Below are 24,559 nucleotides of genomic sequence, written 5' to 3' on the forward strand. Positions count from 1 at the left end.
TCTGAGTACTGGGCAGAGCCTTCTGTTCCACGTGGGGGCCGGTGCATGGCTCCGCTGCTGGCCCAGCCCTCCTCTCGCCAGCTGCCGGGGCCGCCTTCTAGCGTCACCGCCGAGGTGGCTTCTTGGCGGGTGCGGCAGAGTCCTCGGAGCTGCTAGCCTTCCTCTTCCGAGGGCTCCGGGGCCCCTGACGTGAGCAGCCCCTGTCCCGCCTGGGAGCAGAGGCACCTGCCGCAGCCTGCCCCAGCTCCTCGTGCAGGTCTTCTTCTTGCTCCCCCGGAATGGGAGCGGGGACAGAGAGGGGGCGGCCGGGACCCCCCTGAAGCGCAGCGGTCGAGGTGCCCGGGAGTTCATCTGCGGCCGCGCTGCTGGAGGGGGCTGGTCCAGGCGCAGGAGTCCCCCCTCGGGAGGCAGCGGGGCTGCTGCTGGCCACGGGGCTGAGCTCCCGTCCCCCTTGGAAGCCAGCGGAGCTGGTGCTGGCCACGGGGCTGAGCTCCCGTCCCCCTTGGAAGCCAGCGGAGCTGGTGCTGGCCACGGGGCTGAGCTCCCGTCCCTCCTGGGAGACATCCCAGGTGGTGCAGGTCACAACGCAGCTCCTCCCTCTCCCTTGGAAGCCAGCGGAGCTCTTTCTGACCACCCGGTTGCCCTCCCTTCGCTCTTGGTAGGCAGTCCAGCTTGTGCTGGCCACGGGGCTGCGCTCCCGCCACCTCATGAAGACAGCGGGGCCGACGGTGGCCCTGGGGCTCTGCCCTAACCCCCTGGCAGCATGGAAGCTCCCATGGAGCAGGAGGTGGTGGGCTGTCCTCTCGCACCGTTCCACGGCGGACGCAATGAGTCCTTGCACGAACGGTGTCGTGCGGCTTCCGAGGTTGGCCCGCAGCTCCTCGACCAGGCGCTCTTCATGCAGACCGCAGACGGGCAGGGCGCTCAGGATCATGTGTTCCAGCATGAGCGCCTGGGAACGCTCTTCCCCAAAGATGCGCCCCAGCTCCTGCTGCAGCCAGGGCCGCAGGAGCTGGAGGACGGCCGGGTACTCCCTGAAAACGAACCCCCAGGTGTGGGCATAAAGGCCGCCCACGAACCCTGATGCCGGGTTCCACGGTTGGTGCACCCGGGGTGCTGCTGGCGCTGCCAGCAGGTAAGGTGCCTCGTCTTGGGCGCTGCCCGTCGATGCCGGAGGTGGTGTTATGGGGAGCTCTTCGAATTCGTCCCCCCGCCATGAGTGGCGGATGGAAGTCACCCTCCTCTTGCAGAGGGGGCACTCGGGCTTGATGTCTGTCCACCGCCGGATACAGCTGAAACAGAAGCGGTGCAGGCACGGCATGGCACAGGCTGCGTCGTCCCAGGTGCCGAGGCATATCGGGCAGCGTTCCTCCCAGGCCGTGGCCATGCTCAGCCCGCGCTGCGGTGGGCTGGGGAGAGCTGGTGGGGATGGAGGAGGACTCCTCTCCGACGCTGCAGCGGCGGGTGTCCCGCTAGAAGAGGAAGAGAGGCCAGGGTCAGGGGCTGGCCCGGGGAGGGGTGGAAGAGAAGCCCAGGTCCCTCAAGAAGGAAAGCCGCCCGGCTCCCCAGGGTGAAGTTTCCCCACACAGCTCACCTCTGCCGCGGCGAGCGCGCCTCCTGGGTGCCCCGGCTGCCTGAACCAGGCAGGGCCGGGGAAAAACCTGCAGTGGCTCCGGGAATGGGCACTGAGAGCTCAGCCCCCAGGTCCCAGGGCACAAGCCCAGCACCGAGCCGAAGGCTGGCTCGGCACTCCGAGCCTCGCCGAAACGCTCAGCTGGAGTGAAGGCGCAAGCCGGCTGGGAGAGGCTGGGCGCCCCAGTGTAAGCAGCGAGGGCCGCGATGTCACACTGCATGGCTGGGGGCTGTCACAGTGCACGGCCGGCGGATGTCACAGTGCACGGCCGGGGGACGTCGCGGTCCATCGCCGGGGGATGTCGCGGCGCATGGCTGGCGATGTCACCACGGGCCGTCCTCGCCTGCGGCGCTTGCCCCAGCAGCCCCGCGGCCCCGGCACACGCCTCGGGGCTTGCCGCAGGGCCACTGCCCGCTCCATCCCCCACGTCTTCATCGGTGCTTCGAGCCAGCCACCGAGGCCTTGGCCATGGCTTCCCTGGGCCCCGTCAGGTCGTTCTGGCCTCAGGTGGCACACGTCTCCGGGCACACACAGCAAGAGGTTTCCTGGGGAGCCCAGCACAAGAAGAAGGAGCCGACAACACAGCGCTCCAGGTGGCTTGAGCAGCCTCGGGATGCTACAGACACCATCCGGCTGCAGGGCAAGACCCCGCCAACCAACCAGCCCAGACCTTGCTTTCTGCATCCGTTATCTGGACCCAGCTTCTTTTACGTGTTGATCCCTCAGACGCTTCAGGAGTTGCCACTGCTTACAGGCCCTCATCACACTTGTGTAATTCCAGTGCCTCCTGCTTCTTGCCAGGGAGAAGTCAGAACTAGCAACATCAGCCTTCCCTACCTTTGTGCTGTTGTTAGTGCCCTCGCTCTCGCTGACTGATACAGGGTCTGCTGCCGACGTCTTTGTTTCGGGCCTGCTTAAGTACATTCCCATCATCTGAGTTGATGAAACACTAGCTAATGACTCTCTTGACGGCTTAGGTCTATAAAGCCCTCCCTTCTAATTGTTAGTCTCTGCTAATTTCCCCAGCAGAGTTCCCTCAAGTTTGCCCACAGCCAGAGAGGATGCAGTCTCTGCCCGTGGATAAAGCAACAGCTAAATCGCCATTTTCTCCCTTTGCCACTCTTGAGAGACAGAAACCTTTCTACACCGACTGACCGCAGCTGCCTCCCTACTTTGCGTGGGATCTGAGCCAAAGATCCCTCCACTTTCTTGCCCCAAACCTCCGCAGCCAGAGAAAGGAGCACATGGAAGTGCACGACAGAGAAGGAGAGCTACGGTTTAGGAGACAAGATAGGTGGGAAAGAAGTCCCAAATTAAAAGCGAGAGAGTGGTAAAACCCCCACATCGGCTTAGGGCTTTTCTTTTATTGGGTGAATGTTCTTCGCGTGCCTTGGGGGAACACGCGCCTGGGTAAGCAGCACCGGCTGCAGAAGCTGCAGCGCGGCTCTCCTGGCTCTGGGCTTGCCTCGGAGCACGTGCTCGTGGAAACAGCTCCCCTTCCGCGCCTCTGCTGTGCTGTACCTCTTCAAAAGGAAACCTCAGGCTGGCACGTCAGGTTACTGTCCTGCTTGGCCGGAGGTCTGCAGAGGCCTGGAGATCGGCCCCGCTGCCCCCGTGCTCCTGAGCTCTTTCGTAAGACTCCGGCAGCTTTTGCAGCTCTGCAGCTCAGACGCTTGCACTCTGCAAAGGCTCCAAAAGCTGCATGGTGGCTCCCGAGCTTTGCTGTGCTTTGATTTCAATTTGGGGCCCTTTCATTGAGGGGCCGGGGGGATGGACCTGCCTCTTGCAAATGCCAGGTATATGCAGACCTCAGCGGGTGCCGCAGCTTTCCTGAGCTCACCTGAAACGGCCGACTCCCCGTTCCGCCCCAAGCGCAGCTTCATCCCTGCAGCATCCCCCTTGCTGCCTCTTCTGGGTAAGCAGCTGCAGTTCCAGGGAAGGCGGGGAGAACTGGCGCCCTGGCTGCGTCAGTGACAAACTAGCAGAAACAAGGAGAACTGGAGGCAAGCTTTTAGTCGGGCGCTTATTCGGCCTCGTGCACTACGTGTGGCAGCAGCCACAGGATCAAAAGTTGCCCCAAATCGAGCACCACTGTGCAGGGAGCGACCTGTGTCCACCCACCTGCAGCTCGGCCTCCCCCCTAAGGCCACGTGTCCTGGCCGTGCCTGAGCACAACCGGCCACTCTGGGACGGTCCTTCCATCTCCCTGGAAAGCCTTGGCGCACGCGTTATCCCTCCTGAAGTCACTGGAAGGTGATTTCTTCTGTGATCTCGTTGCCTTTGGTTTTAAAGGAGAACGTCGTCATGCTGCATGGCTGGCTGCAGAGCTGTAACAGGGCACAAAGTGCGGGAAGTGTTGTGATGCTGAGAACGGACACAGGAGGAGGAAGAAGCTGCAGATTATAGGCATGAAAACCTTGGCACTGAATATCGCCTTCCCCCCCCATTCAGGCACCAGCCGGAAGGTCATGACAGTGCGTGATGCGAACATGGTAAACCGCACTGTGATGACCACCGGCTGACAACCGCCACGTTGCTGAAGACTAGCAAGGAGTCCAGAGCAAAGGCGCTATGCTGTAGCAGGAAGAAAAAAGAAGCAGCCTGCACACGCCAGCAGGCTGCGACTTGTGCCTTCTGCTGCCACGTGGGGAGCAAACCCAGACTTCACGGAAGGCCCAAGAATCACAGCCAGGTTGAGGTTGGAAGGCACCTCTGGAGGTCGTCTGGGCCACCCAGAGCTAGTCGCCCCGGACCGTGTCCCGGGCAGTGGATCACGCCCATCGCCGTAGCCCTTCTCCAAACCCGACTGACCCCATAAGCCTCAGCAGGTGCGACAGGCACCATCCAGCTAGCATGGCCCAAGGCAATGGACGACGTCCATCGCCGTAGTCCCTCTCCCAGCAGACCGACCCCGTAGGCCTTGGGGCCCAGCGGAGCTGGGCGGAAAAGGTGGGCCTTGCACCAGGAGAAGGCGGAGAAAGCGGCATGGGTGGGGATAACGATGCCAGCCGCATTGTTAATAGCACTCAGACTCTTCCTGCCATTTGCATGTCTTTATTTTCTGGGAGAGCTAGGTTTCTGAGTACTGGGCAGAGCCTTCTGTTCCACGTGGGGGCCGGTGCATGGCTCCGCTGCTGGCCCAGCCCTCCTCTCGCCAGCTGCCGGGGCCGCCTTCTAGCGTCACCGCCGAGGTGGCTTCTTGGCGGGTGCGGCAGAGTCCTCGGAGCTGCTAGCCTTCCTCTTCCGAGGGCTCCGGGGCCCCTGACGTGAGCAGCCCCTGTCCCGCCTGGGAGCAGAGGCACCTGCCGCAGCCTGCCCCAGCTCCTCGTGCAGGTCTTCTTCTTGCTCCCCCGGAATGGGAGCGGGGACAGAGAGGGGGTGGCCGGGACCCCCCTGAAGCGCAGCGGTCGAGGTGCCCGGGAGTTCATCTGCGGCCGCGCTGCTGGAGGGGGCTGGTCCAGGCGCAGGAGTCCCCCCTCGGGAGGCAGCGGGGCTGCTGCTGGCCACGGGGCTGAGCTCCCGTCCCCCTTGGAAGCCAGCGGAGCTGGTGCTGGCCACGGGGCTGAGCTCCCGTCCCCCTTGGAAGCCAGCGGAGCTGGTGCTGGCCACGCGGCTGAGCTCCCGCCCCTTCTGGGAGACATCCCAGGTGGTGCAGGTCACAACGCAGCTCCTCCCTCTCCCTTGGAAGCCAGCGGAGCTCTTTCTGACCACCCGGTTGCCCTCCCTTCGCTCTTGGTAGGCAGCCCAGCTTGTGCTGGCCACGGGGCTGCGCTCCCGCCACCTCATGAAGTCAGCGGGGCCGACAGTGGCCCTGGGGCTCTGCCTTAACTCCCTGGCAGCATGGAAGCTCCCATGGAGCAGGAGGCGGTGGGCTGTCCTCTCGCACCGTTCCACGGCGGACGCAATGAGTCCTTGCACGAACGGTGTCGTGTGGCTTCCGAGGTCGGCCCGCAGCTCCTCGACCAGGCGCTCTTCATGCAGACCGCAGACGGGCAGGGCGCTCAGGATCATGTGTTCCAGCATGAGCGCCTGGGAACGCTCTTCCCCAAAGATGCGCCCCAGCTCCTGCTGCAGCCAGGGCCGCAGGAGCTGGAGGACAGCCGGGTACTCCCTGAAAACGAACCCCCAGGTTTGGGCATAAAGGCCGCCCACGAACCCTGACGCCGGGTTCCACGGTTGGTGCACCCGGGGTGCTGCTGGCGCTGCCAGTAGGTAACGTGCCTCGCCTTGGGCTCTGCCCGTTGACGCCGGGTTCCACGGTTGGTGCACCCGGGGTGCTGCTGGCGCTGCCAGCAGGTAAGGTGCCTCGTCTTGGGCGCTGCCCGTCGATGCCGGAGGTGGTGTTATGGGGAGCTCTTCGAATTCGTCCCCCCGCCATGAGTGGCGGATGGAAGTCACCCTCCTCTTGCAGAGGGGGCACTCGGGCTTGATGTCTGTCCACCGCCGGATACAGCTGAAACAGAAGCGGTGCAGGCACGGCATGGCACAGGCTGCGTCGTCCCAGGTGCCGAGGCATATCGGGCAGCGTTCCTCCCAGGCCGTGGCCATGCTCAGCCCGCGCTGCGGTGGGCTGGGGAGAGCTGGTGGGGACGGAGGAGGACTCCTCTCCGACGCTGCAGCGGCGGGTGTCCCGCTAGAAGAGGAAGAGAGGCCAGGGTCAGGGGCTGGCCCGGGGAGGGGTGGAAGAGAAGCCCAGGTCCCTCAAGAAGGAAAGCCGCCCGGCTCCCCAGGGTGAAGTTTCCCCACACAGCTCACCTCTGCCGCGGCGAGCGCGCCTCCTGGGTGCCCCGGCTGCCTGAACCAGGCAGGGCCGGGGAAAAACCTGCAGTGGCTCCGGGAATGGGCACTGAGAGCTCAGCCCCCAGGTCCCAGGGCACAAGCCCAGCACCGAGCCGAAGGCTGGCTCGGCACTCCAAGCCTCGCCGAAACGCTCAGCTGGAGTGAAGGCGCAAGCCGGCTGGGAGAGGCTGGGCGCCCCAGTGTAAGCAGCGAGGGCCGCGATGTCACACTGCATGGCTGGGGGCTGTCACAGTGCACGGCCGGCGGATGTCACAGTGCACGGCCGGGGGACGTCGCGGTCCATCGCCGGGGGATGTCGCGGCGCATGGCTGGCGATGTCACCACGGGCCGTCCTCGCCTGCGGCGCTTGCCCCAGCAGCCCCGCGGCCCCGGCACACGCCTCGGGGCTTGCCGCAGGGCCACTGCCCGCTCCATCCCCCACGTCTTCATCGGTGCTTCGAGCCAGCCACCGAGGCCTTGGCCATGGCTTCCCTGGGCCCCGTCAGGTCGTTCTGGCCTCAGGTGGCACACGTCTCCGGGCACACACAGCAAGAGGTTTCCTGGGGAGCCCAGCACAAGAAGAAGGAGCCGACAACACAGCGCTCCAGGTGGCTTGAGCAGCCTCGGGATGCTACAGACACCATCCGGCTGCAGGGCAAGACCCCGCCAACCAACCAGCCCAGACCTTGCTTTCTGCATCCGTTATCTGGACCCAGCTTCTTTTACGTGTTGATCCCTCAGACGCTTCAGGAGTTGCCACTGCTTACAGGCCCTCATCACACTTGTGTAATTCCAGTGCCTCCTGCTTCTTGCCAGGGAGAAGTCAGAACTAGCAACATCAGCCTTCCCTACCTTTGTGCTGTTGTTAGTGCCCTCGCTCTCGCTGACTGATACAGGGTCTGCTGCCGACGTCTTTGTTTCGGGCCTGCTTAAGTACATTCCCATCATCTGAGTTGATGAAACACTAGCTAATGACTCTCTTGACGGCTTATGTCCAAGAATAATATAGATAAAGCCTTCTTTCAAAAAGTTACACAAAATCCAGGGTTGGAAACATCATAGAGCTATGCCATACAAATATAAAACCAAAAAGCGCTCTCTGTTGACTCTCATAATTAGCTAATGGCATCCAAGGCACTGAGGCTCTTAATGTTTCATGGGTGTCTTAATGAGTGATGGTTGCTGGGAGTGTTTCTTATGACACCCATGTCTAACTACCTTCACTGAAGAATGAAACTACAGGAAAGATTACCCTGAAAATACAGACAACACAGAATAGCTTAGAAATGTGAAAGTGCACTCATCGCCCATAGTGTCTATAGCACATCACAGACTCCTAAGAAAGAATCAAAATGTTTGAAGAGCCGAGAGGTAAAAAGCAAATATGCAGCTGATTTCCAAAGGAAAGCAGTGGGATATGGATTTATTTTTTAGAAACTTAACTTCTTTCTTTGATAAATTAATGCAACAACTATGAAGAGGCAAAATATAATTTCTTCTCATTTGTAATCTTCCCAAGCTACTTGGCCGGGGAAAGGGGAGCTATGTATCAATCTTGATGTCCTTGCAGGGATGAACTGAAGGAGAGTAAAATCCAGGTTTGGGTTGACCTGGTGTGTTGCTAGTTTTATAACTGATGTTTGTATTGGTGCCATTTGGAAAGAGGATAGAAAATTCTTGGATCAGCACAATCTAGCAGAGCAGGTTTTGTTTCACTCCAGAATTAACAGAGAAAATTATTATATGAAATGTTCACAAAGAAAAAAGGACATAAAGCTCAGAGGCTCCATAGCTCAGGGGTTAGAGCACTGGTCTAGTAAACCAGGGGTCGTGAGTTCAAATCTCACTGGAGCCTTGGGGGGGGCTGTGTACCTCTTGCAAAGATCTGCAGCTTTATCTTTCTGTTTTTTTCCAAAACACTGCTGGCATCGTTTTTTGGAGCATCCACCCCAGCCTAGCTGAAATACAAACATCATATAGCAACTATACCAAGTAACAGGCAATGAGGAGCAGAAAAAAATAGCAATGGTCAGAGTTAAACCCTCAAAAGAATACCTCAAAATATTTTTAAAGTATAGCACTCAGAGGTAGGAAATACTTAATAATGGGATTTAAAGCCTTCTGAGGCCCGCAGACATTGTGAAGTTCATTGATGAACAAATCTGAAATGGCTGCTAGATATTTACAGTCAGATCTGGTTCACCCCTTCATACTTCAGCAGGACAATCAAATTATATCTCCAGAGCTCAGTAATTACAGAGCTGGCTGAAAAAATTATAAATGTTGTTTGTGGAGGAATATTAGCATTGGTCTTCTTCAGAGTTCTGCTGGAGGGGCTGGAAAGCTATCATTTTTAAGGAAAAAAAAAGCTAGGAATTAACCTATTTTGCATCTTGATTTCAATGAACTGCAGTCCAGATTTATGAGATTTCCTATTCTGCCTTTGTACATTTCCCATTTTTTTGGTCATTTTCAGATAGAATTCCTATGTTGTTCCATCAAAACGATCCAAGCCAGTGATGTAAAAGGACATTTCTAAATTTGAAAAGGGCCTTTTCCATTGGAGGGAAAGAAGCCTCAAAAGCCTGAAACATTTTTGTCTTGTGGAGGTGGACACTGGATGCCAGGAGGGACATGGTGCTTTTGTCACTTCCCTTCAGCCTGTTTCCTTACAGCTCTCTTTTCCAAAAACAGGGAGCACATTACAGCTTTGGTGGGTTGATGTGTTTTCTCCACATGAGAAGTGACCCACAGGAATTTCCTAGCTTTCCTCTGTATATATCACAGTAAGGCTAAAGAAACAGAAGTCAGCAGGGTTCCCATTAATCTGCAACCTAATAACTAGCACAAGTTATTGTTATTTTAACCCAAGATACTGGAAAATGGACAGATGTTTTTTGCTAAAAGTGACTTTGTTTCTAGACTGTTGTGGCTATACGTCTATTTACCCTGTCCCTCATTCCAGCTTATCTCTTTATTTTGCTTTCAAGTGACGCTGCTGAGCAATATCCAAAAAGATCTTTGTGGTTCAAGTTCGCGTTTGCAATCAGGCTCATGGTTTCAGCTTAGCTGAGCCTGGTAGTGATGGAAATGATCCTCTGAAAAATTAATGTCTTTCATCTCTATGCAAAAATGACAAATGTTCAGGATATGTTTTGCTGAATTCTTAATCTACACAGTGCTTAATATTAATGTAAAAACTCCTCTCTCCAGTAACCCTGCAGCAATGCTTAACACCAAACATACCGATGCTACTTGTTAAACATGGGCCTGATGCAAAGATCACTTTTAACAGTGGACCTTGGACCGTGTTCTAGCTAAATCCTTTTGCGTCAGTCATCCATCATCTTTTTCTCTGTTGAAAACAGGGCTTTTCAAAGATAGAGCTTGACAGGAGGGACGAAGAGGGCAAAGTCATTTATATCCATATCCTGAAACCCATGTACACGTGGGAGGGAGGAAGGGCACCTCTTCATCTTTGTTGACCTGTGAAATGGAAATGCTACACATGCGTTCAGAGATGCAGGAAAGGTTGTGTAGCTCTGTCACAAGGACTGTAACAAGGCTGGTCTGCTTATGGGTTTACTCAGGAAGAACTCTTGCTCTTTAAAGTAATGAGCTGCCCTAATCCAGATATAGACAGACTTTTATTGCTTTGTTTAGGGAGGTTTAAAGGTATCTTCCTGTATATCCAAGAAAACTTGTTTTTCATATTTTCCTGAAAACTTCAGAATACCATTTCTATTTTTAAAAAACATCCTAGACACTGTGCATTTCTCTGGCATGCTTTTCATTCCTGGGGCTCCCTCCAAGGGCTGCATCAAGCTGGACAGAGAAATCATTTATTTTAATATAAACAACACTGAACTTTGTGGCCCAGCAGCCTGGATCATCGAGGTGCCCATGGTCATTCTCTGAATCCAAGGAGCATGTTAGCAGAGCTGCATTTCTGCGTCTAGTTCAGTTCTAGTGAAGGCCACATACACCTCAACTAATCTATGTCTTAAGTTATGGGGGAAACAACCAATAAATAATCCAGGGAGGGAAACTTTGAGCAAGTGCCAGTGAAAATGTTCCCATGTTTAAAGAGTTTTTTTATTTAGAAATACAATTTAGGCTAATGTTAAAATCTAGCACACAAAAGGATCAAATGGCAGCCTTGTAGCCTCAATGCAGAGGAAAAATATCTAATAAAATCAGTAGGACTGCAGAATTCAGAGCAGGGAAAAATCACTCAAACTTATCTATTTGCTAGTTCTCCCATAATGAATATGCTTAATCCCTTATTAAAAAAAAAGAAAAGATATTGTGGTTTTAACAATAACATTTTAAAACAAATATAAAATGTTTTGCGTGCATCCTAGAGAAAGGGTGACAGCACCTATCGAAGGCTTCTGCTTGGCAGCACCAGTCTACACCATTACCCTACCGCTGCAGTATCCTCTTGCTCCATGTCCCCGAGCTGTCTCCTTGCTCAACCCCAGCTTTCCTATGGACCCTGGACTACACACCTACATACATTCAGATAAATCACACACTAAGATTCATAAGCTGTGCAAAGTGGGGCTGGGCACCTTGCTCAGCTCGAGACAGCTACACTATGGATGTTTTGGTGGGAGGAAACCCATCTGCTCGTCTCCCAGTCCTTCTGCTGACAGCTCTGTGAAAGCCAAACTGGCATTTGGTGGAAAATTAAATGCAAACCCTAGGAAAAGATGATTCACACTAAATAGCTAGTAAAAAATAAAAAAGAGAGAGAATGAGAAATGCTCATAGGTTCCTCCACACTTTGCAGGTCCATGGACCAAGGTACATCTTTCAAATGCAGAGAAGTCAAGATTCCCTCATGACTGGAGGACAGAGACATTCTTAAATAATAGCTATATGTACCTGTCTGCCAGGCACAGGGAGCTCCACAGTATCCACAAGGAGACCTATTGTCATGGTTTAAGCCCAGCACCATGAAGGCTCACTCACTCCTCCCACCCTGGTGGGATGAGGAGGAGAAAATGTAAAGAAAAGCTGGTGGGTCGAGACAAAAGACAGAGGGATCACTCACCACTTATGGTCATGGGCAAAAGACAGACTCAACTTGGGGAAAAACTACCAATCAAATCAAAACAGGATAATGGTAAGGAAAACCAAATCTTAAAACACCATCCCCCTACATCTCCCTCCTTCCCGGCTCAACTCCACTCCTGATTTTCTCTTCCTCCTCCCCCCCAGCAGTGCAGAGGGATGGCGAATGGGGGTTGGGGTCAGTTCATCACATGTTGTCTCCCCCCCTCCTCAGGGGGAGGACTCCTAACTCTTCCCCTGCTCCTGTGTGGGGTCCCTCCCACAGGACACAGTCCTTCATGAACTTCTCCAGTGTGAGTCCATTCCGCAGGCTGTAGTCCTTCAGGCACAGACTACTCCAGCATAGTCTTTCCCATGGAGTCATGGCCATCTCCTGCTCTGGCATCCACCTGCTCTGGTGTGGGCTTATCCCCAGGCTGCAGGTGGGCATCTGCTCCCCCGCTCACCTCCATGACCTGGGGGGGACAGCTGCAGGGGCATCCCGTCCTCCAGCGCATCTCCTCCCTCTCCTTCTTCACTGACCTCAGGATCTGCAGAAGGGTTCCTCCCACATTCCAATCCCGCTACTCACTGCAGGTTCTCTTTCTTAAATCTGTTCTCCCAGAGGCGCTACCACTGCCACTAATGGGGTCAGCCTGGGCCAGAGGTGGGTCTGACTTGGAACCAGGGAAGCTTCTAGCAGCTTCTCACAGAGGCCACCCCTGCAGCCCCTCCCCTGCTACCAAAACCCCACCACACAAACCCAAACCACCTATGCACAGCCTACGTATCATCCACCCACATCCAGCCACTGGAGATTTCTCCACTGTCTTGGTGCAAAATTTTTACCAGGGAGATTGTCATCTCTTGGAGATGGTGCAATCACTACCTGCTTCTCCTGAACTCTAGGGCCTGCAAAGAGCATTACCATAAATTCCAGCAATGCAACAGCTTCAGTGAGACCTTCTGGTTGCTCAGAAAGGCTGAATGCAAAGACACCATGCACTAAAACTGATGTGAATGTGGCCTTGGTGCTCCCCAAGTCTGCCAGCTGCCAGCACCACATACTTAGATGGCATTGTCCCAGAAGCCTTGAAAATCTTGACGACCTATCACTGACTGCCTATTTCTTTCAAATACGTAAGCCTCTTACACACGCAGCAGCCCTGGCAGCTGACAAAGGTCATTTCCATGCTGAAGACAGGCACAGCAACCCATAATCAAAAGCTTCTGGCCAATATCACCATATCACAAATATATCTGCATGAATGCATGGAAAGGATTACACCCTGATTCAAGGAGAAAACCCCAAAACAGCAGTCCATATGGGGATGAAAGCACCCACGGCCAGCTAACAGCACTGGCAACTTGTCTCAAAGCCATAGACTGATGGGGCAGGTTTTCAGGACTCTTCCTTAGCATCCAGTGTGATTTTCACAACACCCTGCTTCCACAAGTGCTGCAGCATCCCAGTCCCTTACTGATTGTGGTGCTCACTCTTACAATTTCTGTATCTACTAGGAAACCTTGTCTTCTAAAAGGCAGATCCCTCAGGGTTTAATACTGGCATTATATTTCTTCTGTAGTCACTGAGATACCATTGACCTGATCAGAGCAGTTTGAATATGAGGTTACCTTCCCAGCAGACACGCTCATTCCTGTAGGCCATACCTCCATGAAAGACCTGAAAAAAATATATAAGGTTGTTGCAATTACTGCAAATTTAACCAAACTATAAAAAAACCAACCACATCCTCTTTCACCTAGGCACCTGGCTGTGCAAATAAGAACTTAAAGGCAGATCCAGGATGGGGATAGGAGTCTGCTATGAGGATGCTGTAGAGAAACAGAGGGTCTGCCTTAGATGAGGAGATATAAGGCGTTTGTTGTGTTTAGTCTCACAACAGGAAGGCTCAAAGCAGACATGACTAGTTCATATAAATACCACAGGGGTAAACAACTAGAAGGAGAAAGAACTATTTAAACTAAATTATGTCATTAGCATAAATGAATATATTAAAATCAGAGGAGTAATTTTTTCAAGCAGCCTAAGGAACAGGAGGAAACCTCATGATATGGATACCCATGAGCAGGATAGCACAGCTAGGGTCCATGAGCCAAGAGCTCCCATCCTGTGCTCTGCTCATTGGTGATACGACCTTGTCGAAGTTAGACAGCATCCTGTGTTGTGTGAATACTTGTCTGTATCAATATGTATTTTTATCAGATTTTTTAAGTAACTTGTTTCCCCAAATGCTTCTTCCATTTCCAGAAGCAGGAAGCAATGACTTTAGATCTGCATTCTCCTCTACCCTGGAGAGCTTGTGATGTACCTGTTGATTGCCTCGCCTCCCCCTTGTTTGTGAGGGAAACAGTTCATTCCTGGTGCAGCAAGCCTAGTTAGAGAGTTCAGTTGCTCTAATAATGGTCATCTATTTATAGCCTTTTATGATTTATTTCGTGACAAAATGTTTCTGCAAGATGCTCCTCGACTCTTGCAAGTTTGTAATGATTTTTCCCTTCCTATGTTATTGAAAGTAGCTTTTGTGCTCAGAAAAATGACTATAATAAAGGCCATTTCAAGTGTTCAGAGTAAATGATAGGGACTTTAATAGGTTTTTGATGAAAGCTTAGAATTTCTCTTTGTTTTCCTTCAATTCTTTTCAATCTTCTGGGTCAGATGAGCCTGGCTTACCCTAAAACTTGTAAGAGCAGAACAGGGAGAGTAAAATGATCTCGATGCTGTACAGCCTTTCCCACTGCTAGCACAGCAGCTCAGTCCTCTGCCCAGAGTCTCTGGTGATGGCATGCTGCAAACAGCAGAAGGGCAAAGTCTGGACATGACACTAGCTATGCTTAATTTGCTCTTTCCATAACTGTTTCTCGCCAGATAGGACAATCTAATTATTTCTGTTAGGCCAGCTATTAGATTTTGTTGGAATTGATACAACTGGCCTGATGAAATACTCTCTAACCCTTTTCTCCCACAGATCTCTGTACCATCATAGCTACCACTACATTTCTATTACCACTGTGGACTGCAGTGCACAACTGCATCATTTTTAATCCAGAAGAGGATCTCCAGGTTTTCTCAATTTTCTACAACATTTTAAATCTGAAGGAGAGTTTTTCTCTCCATGTATCTCCAGGTGAAAATGCTGGTGGCCTGTCCTACCTGCAGTGGTGCTGGGGCAATGTCAAAGCAGAGGGAGAAGTCTTTCTCTTTGCTGTCTGTGTGTCAAGGCTCAGACTTATCACAGCCCACACACACACACACCACCTTTGTGGGGGGAAACAGGACTGGGAGAGTTGAGTCCTGAAGCCACAGCCATGCCCTTGCTCTCTCCCAAACTAAGCAGGCTGTGGGATTTCATTAATCAAGCTTCAAGTTCGCACTTCTTTGGTTGTCCTCTTCTTACCTGATCACAGCTGTGTCTGAAGTTTCTTCACAGTTGAAGCTTTCAGCAATTCTCTGATGCGCTCCAGGTTTGTTGCTCCTCCATGGTCAGTCCACAGCCCTACACCACCTCTCTGCCTTTCCCCTTCCCTCGTTTCCCAGCCGTTGCCTTTTGCCTTCTTGCTTTGACTCCCCCTTTCTGAGCATTCCCAGTTGGTGATCCATGCATCTCCATGTGCACTTCTAGGTGCCAGATGGGACTTGCCCAGGCATCCCAGCTGCCAGAAGACTTTGCTAGCAGTGGAAGGTGCAGAAAACCATGTCTGTACTGTCAGTGAGATGTGGCTGGGACCAGCAGGAGGCATTAGTCCTCCACCAAGGGCAAGCAGGTGGTGGGAAAGCCTTGAGGGACTGCTCAGCTCCAGAAGTCTTGTCCCTCCTTGGCTCTAGTGCCCACCAATGCCTTTCAAGTTAACCACAGTTACAGAAGAGACAGAGCGTTAGCACCAGTATCAAACGCGGTGTCTTGAAAATCTAACACAATTTGATCTGGCCTATCTTGCATTGTCAGCTCTGGGGCTCTCTCCATTACCATGAGAGGGCAGCACCTGGGCTTTCTGGAAGAGTTCCTGGGTATTGAGCTTCCAGCAAAGACGCATCAGGCTCCCTGGCAAACATTCAGCAAACCTACAGAGAATTCTTTTTCTTTGTCTAAAACTCAGTTATACACATGATGGGTCCAAACTAAACCCTTCACACAGCTTTCCTTCACAGTTGGGCTGTTTGCTTCTTTGTATAATCAGTTTCACAAAAGGTTCTCAAACTGCCAAGAAATTCTCCTACTTCTGCTCAGGATGGAGGTGAATTGCACTTTGTTTTGTTTTCTCAGCTGTTGTAACCAAAGCGTTTCAAGAATTTGTGGGGACAGGAGAGACATTATGAGTGTAAGTCTCCAGTTGGGCCTTTGAGTTGCCTATACACCCACGGCTGTAATTCCCCAGCTCGTCACCAGTAGCAAACCTGAACGAAGAAGTCCACAGCACAGTTAGGGAGCCTGGTATTTGCTTCCTTTCTTGAGTGAGCCTTATGTTTCCTTTCTCAGGAAGGCAGACCTGCTTGAGGTGTATGTTTGCTTTTATTTTACCTTGTTTCTCTCCTTCTCCTGCTGCAGCAGTGAGAGAAGCAGGATCCAATTTGCAGAGAAACAGCACAGTACTGAATAGCTCAGCGTATGCTGTAGTGCAGAGAATGCTTTCATAGAGCCGAACACAAACAAACTGCTCTTTATATTTGAGTATTTCTGGCTGGAAAGCGAAAGAGCAATTTCAGTAGACACTGTACATCACATGGATGTCCATCTGAATGCTTCCAGAGGGTGGCACATTCACTTTTGAAGAAAACCGTGTTCTAGGAGTTACTCTGGTTTTGTTTGTAGAGGTAATTTTCCCAGGAAAATTACCATACAGGAACTTCCTGAGTCAAATACAATTGACTGTGACTATGCAACTGCATTGATGCTGATGGAAAGCAGCATCAATATATTGCCATTGATGCTCTGCTGGACACATCAGCTAAGGATCCCTCCCAAGTCCCTTTCAAGGCTGAGATCAGGAGAAGTTCATCCTATACCAAGAACACGTGAATGTGAGGGGTTGAGAAGTGAAAGGATTAGTTTCAAGGAGTTAATTTTCTGCCATGAAATTCATAGCCTGAGCATAAATGAAAGAGGATGAATATCCCCAAAGAGAACAGAATGAACCTTTTCAGATGGTTTCATTGGCAATGAACTTTTCTCGCAATAACTGGTCGTCTCAGTTGATTTTGGAATGAGCAGTCAGAACTGAAGCAAAGCTGTTGGGTTTTTCTGAGTGGGAACTGAAATGCTAGATTCTCTACTGACTTGTGCTGGCCCCATAATCAAATGTGATATTCCCCCTGGCATTTCAAAGTGTTAATGAAGTCCAGAGACGACCTTGACTCTTGTTTTATATTTCATGGAACACTAATGGCAAAGTCAGCCCCCTGGCCCCAGCCAAGCAGATGGCCAAAATGCAGCTTTGGCTCCATTTCAACCCCTTTTGTAGCCTCAGGGCAGAGCCTCAGCTGGCACACACCATCACAACTTGAGACGCGACGGTCATTTCCCTCAGCTGGGGATCTGCTTTTCTAACTGTAAATATTGTATATTCTGATCTTTTACCCCAAGGTAAATTTTATCCTCTTTGCAGTCCTGAGTCCAGTCCTGGACCTAGTCCAGACCCTGGACATTGTCCAGAATCTCTTCTGCACTGGAACCACCCCTGATTCAAGTTACACCTTTTTCTGTGCTGGATACTACTGTGTCCCATAGGTCCATCTATGCCATACACCATTAGATTTGATGCTGGTTTTGTACCTATAAGCTTGCAGACTAGTAGGAGGATGTTCCCACGGATGCATTGCTAGTGGGACTCAGGTAGAATTCCTCCTGTCTTGCTGGACACTCTCTAATTGCCTTTCCACAGGCACTGGGACAAGGTCATGCCCTTTCTGCAAGGTGAGAGGAGTAAGTGCTGAAATTATATATTCTGATAGCAACCAATGGTTTATGTTCTTTCCTTCTGGCCCCGCTAATTTAAGCTACACTCTGTTCTACAGCTTCTATTTTCTCCTGTACCATAGCTCTCCTCTGGGGCTTCCAAGCATTTAGTTTCATCAGAGTTTCAGAAGCAGAGAATTAATCAAACACTGCGATAGTGACTCATACTAGAAATTGCTACTTTTACACAATCCCCACCTAGAATACAAACAGGATCTCCTTGGGATCTCACAAGGGAAGATGGTGTCAAATGCAAAGATCATGAGCCATCTACTATATTAAGCTTCAAGCAGAAATACTCGTCTAATTATCTGGAAATCAAAGGCAGTGACATAGTTTTGGGTGCACAAGGCAAAGCAGGGGCAAATGGCACTCAGCTGGCATCCACCACAGTTTCCACATACCGGAGGCATAGGTCAAGAAAACCCCGGTTATTTCTCACCTGGACAGATGCTGGTCACCCCATATGCAGACAGGCAGTTTGGCAGTAAAGCAGCCTGAGACTCAGGGAAAGCAAGGCAGTAAGTGACCCAGGTGAGGACCCAAGGACGGATGTTAGCAACAATTTGTAAGCAGCCTAGCTGCAGAGCATTGCCAGACAGGAGGACCATGCCCACACTTCTCCTGACCCCCTGCAAGCATGACGCTGATAGCTGTGCTTGGAGTGAGAATTGAGGCAACGCCAAGATTTGGGTTCACAAAAGCATTTAGGAATTGAGGTGCTGATTCAGAGGCTTGTATCAAATGCCTGGGGCTGTAAAATCATGTAGCAGTGACAGGTTGTCTCGTAGACCCCCCCATAGCACGTGGGGGTCTTGGAGATGACCCTGCACCAAACAGCAAGCCCAACTTTGGGGTTCATTCAGTTTGAGCATCAAATGGAGAAGGGAAGAGATTTGTGAGCAATACATAGGAAAAGAGCTGCCCAGTAACTCTACAGTGCCCATAGTGTTTTTCTCTTAATTTTCTTGGTATGTGACCCCTGAGCGCAGTGTCCTCACAGAACCAGTTCAGCTGGAAAGGTCTCATGTTTCTCTGCAGACCACAGAGAGTTCATGCATTTGGGATTTCATTCATTCACCTTCAGTTCACCTCTCACATCGCATTCCCAGCTGACAGCTAACGTTCAGCTAAAAATGTCCAGGGCTTCCAGGATGGAAGGAGTGAGCTGTGCACCTGCTGCTTCCCCACAAGCTCCCTGTGAAACATTGGGATAGTTGGGGCAAAGAGCATCACAGAGGGAAACCAAATACAGCAGGACTGCTTGTTTCACAACACAGGATGAGCCGAGCATAACTCAACTGCATGAAGCGAGAAAACCAAAAGCAAAAGTGTTTCACTGAGCAAATCCAAACTTGTCCTGATTGTGAGCATCTGCATGTGGCAGGAGGTCTGTGGGAGCTGCAACAGGTATCTTATGCAGCCACCAAAATGCAAAACATGCAGCACAAATAACCACACTGAGGTCAACATTCAGAGAATAATCAGTTCAGCCTTTCCCAGCCACTGTTCAGAAAAGTATTTAAACTGCCTAAACCCTGTCACAGCAGCAAAAGGATGCCTCAAGAAGCTCAGCTGCCTTCAGAGAAAGATCCACCTGCCTATCTGTAGATAGTTATGAGAGAGGCACCCATGTGAAAATCCTGCTCAAGCCTATGCAGGGTGCAGTGGAAGCAGGGGAAAGCTGCCCCATATATTTTCAAAACAAGCATGGGCATTGCTGACCCCTTCTCCCGAGCACAGGGAAATGGAAACAAAGAGAAATCCTAAATGTTTCTGGCCATACATAGCAGCTTGCAGGAACCTCAGTAGAGAAGTGAGGCGAATGAAGAAGGGCTGCAATGGAGCCAGGAGGGGGATGCAGAAGCCTAGGGGCAGTGAGAGAGCCAGTGTGGCCTATGGGCAATACGATGGGGGGAAGTCATGAGTCAGGTACCTGGAAGCTCCATTTCCTGGCATTACAGCCTGAAAATCCCCTTGTGGTTGTTTCCTGCTGCTCGGCTATTCAGGTTGATGCAGCCACCTGCCACCCTTCCCCATATTGTGCTGGGCAGCGGATGGAGGATGTCACTGGCCAAGAATTCCTTAGCTGGCAAGAAAATACCATTAGGCTTTCAGTTCTTTTACAAGCTGCTGTACAGTTACAAAGGCAGAATAATGGGTGGAAAAGAATTTGCCAGGTGCATCCTGCAGGCCAAGGGATGTGCTAGAGCCAGGCATGGGTGGCAAGACCTCGTCACATGGAGTGCTGAAGCACCTCTGTGGAGGCAAGTAGGCAGGACTAGGACTCAGATGTCAGCAGAGAAATGGCTGCTCTTGAGGCTTGGCCAGGGCAAGGTCTGTGGGAGATTGCTGTGTTGTGATCCTTGAAGCTGGACTAGAGCTCTCCAGAGGTCCTACCAAACCTTGGTCATTAAATGGTGCTGTGATTCGCTGGACCAGATTCACCAGCAGCCAGGATCTGCCCAGTGTTGTGCTTGAAAGACAGGAACTGCGTTGTTCTGATAGTGCACCATCGTCCAAATCTCGTGGATTTACTCCAGGATTTCAGTGTATGTTCAAGCAGCACAAAGCTATTTACTAAATCAGCCTACAAACCACCTATGTATTCCATTTCATTTTCTCTTTCATTTAGAAACCTTTTCCTAAATGCATGTTTCCTCCAACCCAGAGTGATGGGAGGTCACTTCTAGCACCTATGCTCCTCTGAAGTCAAGGGCTTCCACTTAGCCTCTAGACATGCCCAAGGAGTCTAAGAGCATCATCAGTAGCTCCTGCCTACTATTCTTGGAGTTTGGCCGTAACCACTCCTGTCTCCTCCTCCTCTGCTTTTTGGTCCTTTTTCCTCCCCTCTCCCTCCCTGCAGCAGAGTGAGCAGCTGTCATGGAAAGCCTCCAAAAGCCAGCAGCTTTCCATCAGCAAGACAACCAACCGACAGGCCCAGTGGGCACCATACTCAGATTGCACCAGCAGATCCTTCCTCGACAGCCCTGTCAACAGCGTCAGCACATTGCATGGCACATGCTGGGGATGGCCCGAACTATCCCCATCAAGGCACAATGAACTGTGCCCAACAGCTGCAGACGGGTCAGAGAGAGGATACCTCGAGGCTTTAGGAGATCCCAACTACATGTATCAGTGCCAAACAAGATTAGTGTCAGTTGACATTTCAGCTGGGTTTTTTGGGTACCTATAAAACTTGCTTTGTTCCCTGCACTTGGGGCCAAGCACTGTCCCTCACTGCAGTGCTGGGCTGCCTGCTCCATCAATCCCAGTACATTGAACAGCCTCTGTCCAGGTAGAAAGGAAAATGGAAGCTGGAGAGGCTCTCCTTCCCTCCATCCCTTCCCAGCAATGAAACTTCTCTTCCCCAAAATACTAGGATGGGGGAGATTGTGCTGTCCACCGGGAGAAGGAAGCGGTGGGAGGAGGAAGCTGCTCAGGGTGATCTTTCTTCTCTGAAACATAGTCAACTTGTAAAGAGGAATAACAGGGGGAGAGAGAGATTGGCCACATGCACAGCTCCTATTACAAGCCTGGAGTAAAGTGTCAGATAGGATTTTGATGCCTCTTTGGACAGCAGTGTCAAGAAAGAGCTGAGTGGTTTTGTCCAGTGCTGCCACAAGTGCAGTTTTAGGAGAGGAAGGGCTTTGTCTGAGCAATTCCACAAGAGGGAAGGAAGCACAAAAAGAGCAAAGGGACTTGGACCAGCTTTTCCTATTAGACTCATTTGTTACAGAAGTATCAGAAATGCTGGACGCTGGAAAGCTTCAAAAAGTAAAGGCTGTTGCCAAGGCTTATGCTTTTCTGAAATGTTTGAACTTTTGCTCCAGAAGTCACAGAATTACATAAGGTTCCTCATTTTTGCTAAATAAAAATATCCTCATAACGGAGGAAGAACCATTCCCAGAAAATATGTTGTAAACAGGAACTTGAAAACACAGAAACTAGAAGGTAAAGAAAAACTCGGGATCTATTATCTGAAGAGATGACACCATATTAAAGCCAAATTTATTATCTGGGGGCGTGAGTTACAATTTTCAATCATGTTATGGTTAGCACAGTGGATGCTGGTATGCCTTGCAGCTCTACACTACAATCTTGAAGTTCAGTCCTCAGAACAAAAAGATTTTTTCTCAGTTTCTTTTCTTTTTATTCATAGCAGGTATTTTGTATCTTTAAAAACATCAGTTTGAGGATTGTGTCATACTCCATCATACTCACAGTTGTGCAGGTCTTGGAGGTCTCTATATATGCTGATTCTCCCTCCTCTTGACTTGTAGGGCAGAACTCCCTCATGCCCCCAGGGAGACAATATCGTCCATATGAACCTACACACAGAGCAAGTAAGAAGCCTGTGCATTGCACCTCTCTATTCCCAGACCTCCCTCAGTGTTCATGCTGGCTCTTCTGAGCTCTCCTTCAGGCTCTGAAAGGCCCCATTTATAATGACCCCAAGTTGGAGGTGACCCAAGGTGGGCCATGATGTGCCAGTCAGGGACCCACTGTCACAAACACAGGGTCTGGCATATGCAGTTCATTGAGTTCAGCTGGCTCTGCAAGGGAGCTGTGACACCCCAGCATGTGGCCCAGCCTGGCTCCAGAGAGCTTGTGCTGCTTGATTCACAGCCCCGCATTGCCCCACATCCTCAACTGTTGGACCACAGGTTTCCCTTTAGCACTGAAACTACGAGGCAGCAGCACCGAGAGCCCTTCAAACCCCCATGATGCTGCTGCACGACTTCAAAAATATTCCCTGCAGGCAATTCATAAAGAAACTGAAAAGCAAATAGAGGGCAGCTGCAGCTAGGACAAGGTGTCCTGTGCTGAAAAAAAGGAGGCTTAGGAGGAATTGAGGGGATATCGGGAGCAATATCTCTTCATCTGAGATTCCTAAGCTCAAATGAAGTGAGCAGGGAAATAAGTGAAATTCCACAGCAAGGAACCACCTTTTCATCCTGCTTGCCACATCTGTTTTCTCCTGTGTCCAGCTGGCAACGGAGCCTTTCCTCACCTTCAAAGGCACGTGGCAGTGGTGCCTTCCCAGCTCTGCTCTGCAGAGACATTTGGGAGAGGAGACTGGGCAGCGGGGAACTGCAGACTCTGTGCAGGGCGACAGGGAGACCCACACACACACCTGTGCCCCCTAGCCCCCTCCTGTCCAGGCTACCACAAGCTCCAGCCCTGCTTGAGAGACCTGGCAAACACATGTGCATCTTTGCACAGAAACAGATCAACTTACTCCCACGACCAAGCACAGAAAAATGAGAATGTGTAGCTGAAGAGCAGAACTTCAGCAAAAGCAGGAAAATTAAGCCAGTCAGTTAATGCACAGAACCCACAACACATTAGAAAGCGGTCCCCCACCATGACTGTGAACTTCGACATAACTGCATTAAATACAACCCCATGGCATCTGTGGGTGGTATTCTACATGCTCCCTTCTTATGAGAAACGGGAGCAAGCCAAATAAATTATACCTGCAGCTAAAAAAATCATTTCAACTAATTGCAGAATGTCATCTTTGAAATCAGGTCACCAGCAAATGACAGTTCCATTTTTACTTTTTGTTGTCTGTCATATCCCACCTCAATGGAAAGAAAGCAGCTCTGATGTGGGTGAAAAGCAGCGGCACACACAAGCAGCCACTAACCCATTGCAGCTGCTGGGGGCTTCACTGCAAATATACACATACCAAGGCTGTTGGGGGCTGGCAGGACTGAGTGAAAAGAGTGTTTTATCTTTCAGTCCGTGGCACGGTGCAAATTAATGCAGTGGAAAGGCCACAGATACGACCCCAGTGAGGTGCTGAGGCTGGTGATCTCCGTGATATTTGCATCTTGTGGTTAGATTGTAGTTCAGCGAAGTGGGAGCCAGAAAGGCTTTGAAGTAAGGTCATAATTTACATCCTAGCAAGACTGGCAGAAAAGCAAAAAATGGCATTTCACTTCTTACACACGCTCCTGCCTGCGCTGGTACCCCCACTCTGTGGTCCCTGCCTGGGGGTGGGTTCCTATCCCACTGAGGCCCCCCCTCAACAACTGACTGCAGGGGATGGGATGCCTGGGTGAGCCAGGGCAGGGAAGGAAGTAAGTGCAAAGGACCCTTCCTGGCAAAGGCAGAAGTTTTGCTGGTGGGTTTGGGCATGTCTCTGTGCAGAGGTTGGTCAAGACCCACTGTTAACCATCACAGGGGCTGACGTGAACCTTCAAGCAGCCACAGCTGCAGTAGCTATAAAAAGCTCTGAAGACAGATTCATTTTGTGTACTAAAGATATTTCTGCTTGCAGCTCCAGCACTGGAATCCATCTCATATGCTTGCGGGAGAGCTCACCTCCATGTCACTTCCCTGGCATGAGATGGATGCAAGGACATTCATTTTAGACCTCAAGGCCAAGATGAAGCTCTCCACGTCTTTCCCTTGTCTTTGTGCAACATCCAGCTGGAAAATAAGCTTTCTCCTTCACTATTTTCCTTTATTTAGTGAATTTAGGTTAGGGTAAAGTTATAGTTGAAATTATGACTAAAATCGTAGATCAGGGTTAGGGATTACAACTGGAGTTAATCTGGATTAGGATAAACATACAAATTTAGTACTGAGCTATAATTAGCAATGGGTTACTTGTAAGGTTAAAATATATAATTAGGTTTTTGTTTGTGTCTGTGTCTGTACATTTAGACAAGTTTTAGGGTTAAATAGTGGTGATTAATCTCAAAGCCTTACATTTTAAATTTCAAGAGATAACTGCCTTTGGGTTGGAATTAAATTTGAAATAATTTGAAGGATTAGGCTGGTATTAAGGTTAGATATGTTTAACCATTGCATTATAGTAGATTACAGTTAAATATAATCTAGGGCTGATTTAGGATTTCAGATCGAATCTAATTATAATTAGGACTATTATTTGGCATAAACATTGTGATTCCTGATCAGGGGAGATATGAGAATTTGCATCTGCGTCTCATACTCTCTGCAGCTGCATTTCCAGCTGATGCCACTGTTTTAGTGCTTACCATGAGGGTGGGAGAGCCCAGCCCCTCTGCCAGCTCATGCCATTTGGTCAGTGGCACAGGGTTATCCAAATCCATGTGCTCATGCAGAAGGATGCTGCTCC

General features: G+C 50.8%; 1 non-coding gene across 1 annotated transcript; it reads left to right on the top strand.

Moving 5' to 3' along the window:
• Window positions 1-8,194: 8,194 nt before the first annotated feature.
• On the top strand, window positions 8,195-8,267 carry TRNAT-AGU (transfer RNA threonine (anticodon AGU)). Its single transcript has one exon. It is a non-coding gene; the product is annotated as a tRNA-Thr (tRNA).
• Window positions 8,268-24,559: the final 16,292 nt, after the last annotated feature.

Source organism: Accipiter gentilis, chromosome 29 (assembly GCF_929443795.1).
Source record: "Accipiter gentilis chromosome 29, bAccGen1.1, whole genome shotgun sequence".
Classification (NCBI taxonomy): Eukaryota; Metazoa; Chordata; class Aves; order Accipitriformes; family Accipitridae; genus Astur; species Astur gentilis.